This window comes from Emiliania huxleyi (genome assembly GCF_000372725.1).
Source record: "Emiliania huxleyi CCMP1516 unplaced genomic scaffold EMIHUscaffold_32, whole genome shotgun sequence".
NCBI classification, from domain to species: domain Eukaryota; phylum Haptophyta; order Isochrysidales; family Noelaerhabdaceae; genus Emiliania; species Emiliania huxleyi.
Window position 1 is genome coordinate 840,760 of NW_005199601.1, and position 6,965 is coordinate 847,724.

Below are 6,965 nucleotides of genomic sequence, written 5' to 3' on the forward strand. Positions count from 1 at the left end.
CGTGTTGACCTAGATGAACTCCGACCGAGCAGCAAGGTACTAGGAGTGGCAGCCCGTGTCAGCCCCGACAAATACGCTTGGGGAGCGGTAGAGCAACGACCCTGGTAGTGGTGGGCGAAGCAGCGTCGGAGATGGAGATGGGGGTGGGAGGGGGCTGTGGGCTGGCTGAGTGGGGGGGCTGGGAGCTGGCTGGGAGGTGGAGCCGGCGCAGCGGTGGCTCACTTGATGAACATTGGCCCGGTGTACAGCCGCGCTCCCCAGAACTCCTCATCGCAGAGCGAGGTGCAGTCCTGCATCGCAAGCTGCTCGTTGACCCGCTGCAAGTCGATCGCGAAGTCAGAGAGCGGGCGGGGCTTGCGGCAAAGGCTGCGCGTGTCCTCCCTCTCGCGCAGCTTGGTGTCCTCGGGCCACGGGTGCTTGCTGCCCGGCCCAAAGTCGGTGTGCTCCGGGTCGACCACGAAGTGATACTCCGTCTTCGCCGTCGTCGTTGTCCCATAGTTGCCCGCGTTGAAGGGGAGCCCGGAATCGGCCGAGTCACAGTGCTCCCGCTTCATCGCCTCCCGCAGCTTGGGGTTGGGCGTCCCGATCAGGCCCTCCAGCCCGCCGAAGAAGGTGTCCAGCCCTCCGTACGACATGGTGAAAGACCCGCCCTCCTGCACGAACTTTGCGTGTAGCTCTGCTCCGGTGGCGCCGCCCGAGGCGATGAGGGTCGACGCGCCGTCCCAAACAGCGTCGGCGATGCGGTCGAGCAGGTGAGGACCAGCCTGGCGGAGGAGCGCGGCCACCGACTCGCGTGAGCCGAGCTTACCTAGCGCGCGCACGAAGGGTAGCGCCAGCGATGCGTCGGCCGAATCGAGCGCCAGTGATGCGTCGGCCGAGATTGGCGAGAGGAGCGCGGCGGCGATGGCGTCGTTCAGCCCGAGTGAGTTTAGCCATTGCCCCATCTGCCACTCCTGGCTCGGGTCGCCCTGTGCCGATGGGGCGGCGAGCCTGGCTTCCGCCACGATCCGAAGTATGTCGGCCGACTGCTCCGCCCGCTGGACATCATGGACCAGCTGCATCGGCCCTCGGGCTTGCTTGCTTGCCGCAGAGCCCATCTCCGCGTCGGCCGCATCGTCCTGCCGCTTCGCTATCGCGTCGTCAAGCTCCGGATTATCTGGCTTCAGCTGCTGTTGCTGCAGCGAGACGGACTTGCTTGAGAGAGAGCCCGGCTTACTTCTGCGGAGCAAGCCCATCCCTCACGGCTCTCGTTCAAGCGCTCTTGAAGTTGAGAAGCTGTCGGGTCTGAGTGTCGGGCGATTGCCGAGCAGCCGCATGAATGACACTGTCACGTCCCGAAAAGAAGAAAAAGTTTTGCGTGTGCCGAGCGAGAGTACTCGCCCGAATTCCGGCGTTTTTCACATTTCTCGTCCTATTACACTATTAGTACCGTGTGCTCTCGAGAGCCGCATCATGGCTTAAGTCTGCGGACTAAAAAAGAAAGAAAACAGACACCTCTAGGGAGGGATGGGAGGACGGCACGCCGCCACCACACAGGGATTTTAAGGAGAGGGGTGTGATGCGCTAGCCGTCGCCCACCCTTGGGCGTCCGCCTCTTCCTATCTCTCTTCGCAGGTCCCTCGACCTGTAAAGAATTTAGACAATGCAGACAGGCTCGACACCTGTAAAGAATTTTCCAATGCAGGGACTTCAAAAAGGGAGAGGTGTGTCCAATGTATGTGGCTCTTACGTACATTCCCGGAGGAGGACTGCTGACAGGGTTTGCGATGAGGAGTGACCCGAAGGGTTTCTCGGGGTTAGTGCACCACTAACCGCCTCTGCAAGAGCACTGCGCCTCAGCGCTCAGCGGGCTCATACTAGCGCCCACCTATTTTCTTCTAGGGTTTGACAAAACTTTTTCTTCCGATGTCCACCCCGCCGCGCCGCTCGCGCCGCTCGCGCCGCTCGCGCCGCCTCGCCACCGCCGCCGCCGCCGCCGCGCCCTCGCCAGACACGCCGCCGCCCGCCCGCCTCCTCGACCTCCCCACCGATAACACGGTTGAATTCTCTTATTCTATGTCGCTGTCGTGGGATCGCTTGTCATGTGAGAGAGTGCGTTGTCTTCTTGAAATAAAGAAAACAGACAACCCAAGGGAGGGATGGGGAGGACCGGACACGGCACCACGTCGCCACGATCACGAGGGAGCAGTCTGCCAGACCCAGCTCGCTCACACGTCACAGCTGGAGAGGGGCCAGCTCAGTGCATGTGCGTGACTGTCCGTGTGCTGTGAAGTGTGATGAAGCTCCTCGCCTCTCGCGCCTGAGAAGGCGTCGGTGAACTGTGTTTCTTTGTTGTTTTTGCTACTTCGTACTTGCAATCACGAGTGTAGGTTCCCCGCGGCCCGCGCCGGATGTATAGAGCTCTACAGCTCTACAGCTCTACACACTACAGCGCTCTACAGCCCTGCAGCTCTACAGCGCTCTACACTCTACATCCTCTACACCCTCCCTCAGGGTGGGTCATGGCGCGGTCATACACTGCTCACCGTAACACTGCCCCCGTCGATCGAGGAGGACTTGCGGTGCTCGCGCAGCGCTCCCGGTTATGTGGGAGAGAGAGATGCCAGGTGCGTCGCAGCTCGCCGAGGCTGCGACGGGTGCGTCTGTCGATCAACAGCGCGAGCCTGGGCGAGAATGGTGCGCGCGAGTGTCGAGACTCGCGCAAGAGGGTGTGTGTGCGCGGGGGTAGTGGTGGTGGGGTTTGGCCGATTGTTTGGGAGACGCCGAGGGGGGTGCGGTGGGACGCCGCGCACCGTCCTGCCTGCGCCGCGTGTCGCCTCCACCGAGACCGCAACGTGAACACCTTCCATGCGTCCATGCACGAGCGCAGCCGCACCGCCGCGCCGGCGCGCAACCGGACGCAATGGCCGACTCCAGACGCGCCAGCGGCGGCCGCATCAGCGGAGGCCCCGACACCGCCGCCAGCCGCCGCGAGCCCGCCGTCGACAGCGCGTCGCAGCTGCTCATTCTCGTGGAGCAGCTCCGACAGCGCATCCCACTCCGCCACGCGAGCCTGACGCGAGGGCACGGACGCGTGTCAAGGGGGCAATTGGTCAGCTGGTCGAGGTGGCCGCTGGTCAAGGGGGCCGCTGGTCAAGGGGGCCCTCCTCCCGATGCCTCCCTCCCGATTCCGACAGGGAGCGAGCGAGCCTGCAGGAAGGCTCGGCCTGCCATACCTCCAGAGTGGTCGAATCCAGTGTGGGTTTAGTCCCGTGGGTGGTGCGGTGGCCTGCGAGAAGGCTCGGCCGTCCACGTGGCCGTCGCCGCCGCGCCCCTCCCTCCCGTCTCGGACCGCTGTCTCGAGTTGCGGCTGCGTCAGTACCTCGACGCTCCCGTCCAGGTACCGCACATGGAAGCGGAGCGCCTGCAGGAAGGCTCCAGGAAGTGTCTAAGAGCTGTCTAGGAGGTGTCGAGGTACCGCACACGGAAGCAGGACGCCTCTGCCGCACCGGCGGCGACGCCGCCACCCTCGCCGCCGACACCCAGCCCGCCGCCGCCGAGCCCTCCGCCGCCCTCGCCTCCGCCGCCGCCGCCGCCGCCTCCAAGAGGCAGCGACAACGTCACCCGGTCCACGACCCTCCCTCGCGACGCGCTTGCACTCTCTCCTTGAGCCACGTCCGCCGGGCCGGCACAGAGAGGCCCGCCGCCCGCTCGAGGGCTGCGCGCATCGCGGCTGCTGCTGCGGCACACCTTTGTGGCGTCGGTCGGGCTGGCGGCTTCCGTCGGGCTGGGCGGCCCACCGCTCGATACGGACGGCCCCTCTTCTAGCCGCAAGGTGGCGGCGCGGCGCGACCGCTCGGCCTGCCTCTGCTCCCGGTGCGACTGCTCGAGCTGCCACTGGCGCTGCTGCAGGAGGGCGAGCCCCCGCCTACCATACCTCCATAGTCTCGAATCCGGTGTGGGTTTAGTCCTGTGGGTGGTGCGGTAGCAGGGTGGCGAGCCCCCGCCTGAGGAGGCTGGAGGAGGCTAGGGTGGGTGGGTGGAAAGGGGCGGGGCCCGCCGCGAGCGGGCAACACCGCGGGCAGCCAGTGAGGCGGCGGCGGCGGCTTGGGGCTGGAGAGGAGTGCGCGCCGCTGCTGCTGCCGCCGCTGCCGTCGCTGAGCTTCGAGGTGCTCGACCCGCCTATCGAACCGTAGGGCGTGAGCACGAGAGCACGCCGTTCCTGCCTTCTGTGCGCGGGCGCCTCTGCGCTCGCAGCACCGCGGCGGTCGCCTCAAGCTGCCGCCGCCAGAGCTCGTGTCGCTGGCTGTCGACACTCGCACTCAAAGATTGCGCCGCCGCCGCCGGCGGCGGCGGCGGCGGCTGTGTGACCGGTTTAGGCGGTGCTGCCGCCCGACTGGCGGCGGCGGCGGCGGTGCGCTCGGCAGCCGCCGCATCACGCCGCACCGCCTCGCGCCGCACGGCAGAGCAGTGGTGCTCTCGGGCAGCAGAGTCTGACGACGCCGTCGAGAGTCCACGCCGCTCGAAGCACCTCGCCTCCGTCGAGGCAGCCCGAGTCCCTCGAAGCTCCCGATAGCGCTCCAACGCCATTTGTTCGGGCGCCACCCCCTCTACCACCCCCTCTTTCTCCCCCGCTCTCCCGCGACGCCCCCCCTTTCCTCGTCCACGCCGCCCCCCCCGCTGCCTCCCCCCTTCCCGTCCCGCGCCCCGAGCCCGGGCGCCTCCTCTCCACACCCCGCGCACAGCACCCCCCCATTCGCGGAGAGCACCCACCCCGTCCTCTTCATGCAGCCCCGGGCTGTCCCGTCCATAGGCGTGGCGCCGGAGGTAGAATATTGCGACCATGCTATCACGCCTTGCGACAGCCTGTCGGCGCTGCTGACCGTGCCATGAGGCACAATTGATCACCTGCATAGCTCGCGGCCTTAGTATCCAGCATTCAGTGACGACCTGATCGTACGGCCAGTAGGAAGGTGTCCTTCCAGCGCGTGCACGCTTCTGACGCAATGCGCGTCACAAACTGCCTCGGATTGGCTGCTGGCACTCTCGAGGCTATGCCTACACAGCCTCGCGCGCATGGGCAGTCAAGAGGGACCATGCACCTTCTCAGGACAGCGCCGGTGCCTCTCTTGGACCGGCAAACTTGGTGGTGGCTCGTGTCACCAATGTGGGACCAGTGCGGCATCGCGCCATCGACAGCTCTGAACTGCGCCTCACCACTGACCGGGAAGGCCGCCAAGTGGGCCAGCACCTGGATAGCTAGAGCAGCAGCGTCAGGGTCGAAGGGTCGGATCGTGTCAAGCCTCTCGCCCGGCCGGCCGCGTGCAGACGTCGGCCTGTCTCTTAGGGTACCCCTAGGCTTAAAAGGGTGGGCCCTGGGGCGCCTGCGGCTTAAACGGCTTAAAACCGGCCTAGGCCGGTTTTAAGAGCTGCTGGGCCGCCGATTCCTTAAACGGTCTTAAACGCTTAACGGTGCGGGAGAGCTCCCGAGGTCGATGGTCCGGGAGGCTCCCCGGTAGACGCCGGAGGCCGGGAAGCTGGCTACAGTCAGCTGGCACGCGTCCCCTATGCGAGTATGGCTCCCGCCAGTGCACCAGACTTACAGATGTGTCTTCAGTGGCGGGTTCGTGCCTAATAACGGCAGTATTGGAGAAACCGGCGCGGAACCCAGCGACGCGTGCCGGTGAGGCCGATTTTCTTAAACGGACTTAAAAGAGGGACCCCCCGTGCCTGCAATCTCTTAAATGGCAAGTTAAGCCCCCAAACCTCCTCGTTTCTTAAAAGGTCTTAAAAAAATCCGGCCCTCAGAACCCTAGGGGTACCCTAAGGCCTGTCTGCTGTCTGGAGTGATCTGTCGGCGGTCAGTACGACCGATCAGGTTGGAGTTTTCTGGTTAGATGGTCTATCTGTATGTACTCCTCGAGATCTCTCCAAATCTGCCCTCTGATTAACCGTGCTTAATCGGGAAGTCGGTGCTAACGGAGACTAGCGGAGCCGGGCCCCGTTTCCGCACTGCGCACTGCGGCGCGGCGCACGGTGCCTCCGGGGGCCCCCGCCTCCCCCCAGAGCCCCAGCCAGTTCTTGGTGGTCCAAGTCACCTCATCGAGGTACTGGGCCCGAGTCAGCTTGTTCTGTAGTACGTTTCGCCGCCTTCCAGAGGATCTCGCCGACCCCCTTCCCGAACCCACCTAACCGATTCGAACAGCAGCAGCTGCACGTCTCCCTGGCGTAGCGAACCGGTAATCGCCGCCGTATAAGACGGTACGTGGCGGTCGCCGCCCACCGCCCTGCCCCCCCTGGAATCGTGGTATGCCAGCGAGCGACCCGTCCCTTGCCCTCTCTCGCCCTTGCTCTTCCTCTCCCCCCTCCATGCTGCCCCCCCCCCCCCCTCGCAGAAGGGCCCATGCCCCTCAACAATGTTCAGGATGAAAAAAGAACATAGAGAGAAAGAGGAGTTTTTAAAGCAAGAACTTATGCAGAATTCTTTTATTCCCACATTTGTAAAATTCTTTTATTCCACCACAGCCCGGCGCCAAACGGCCCGGCCGCTCGCCGGAGCCGGAGCGCCTGTCCTCCGCGCGCCTCGTCGCCCCCGGGCGGCTCCCATGATCCAGGCCGGCCAGCGGTACAAGCTCTCGGGCCTGGCCGCGGCGCACCTCAACGGCAAAACGTGCAAGATTCGGCGGTACGACGAGGAGAAGAAGCGGTGGATTGTGGACCTGGATGCGGATCTCGAGAAGAACAACGATGCGCCAAAGGCGCTCCGCGCGGAGAACCTCAAGCCCATCACCGAGCCTCCGCTCGGAGGCCCCTCCACCCCTCCGCCAGCCGCAGCGCAGCCATCCGTTGCTCCGTCGGCGGTGGCGGGAGGAGGGGGAGGCGCGGCGACGACGCCGACGCAGACGGGCGCGGGGCTCTCAGCGAACGAGCCCACCGAGATCACGGGCGAAGAGTTCCGGCGTAGCGTCGCGGCGAAGGCCAGCATG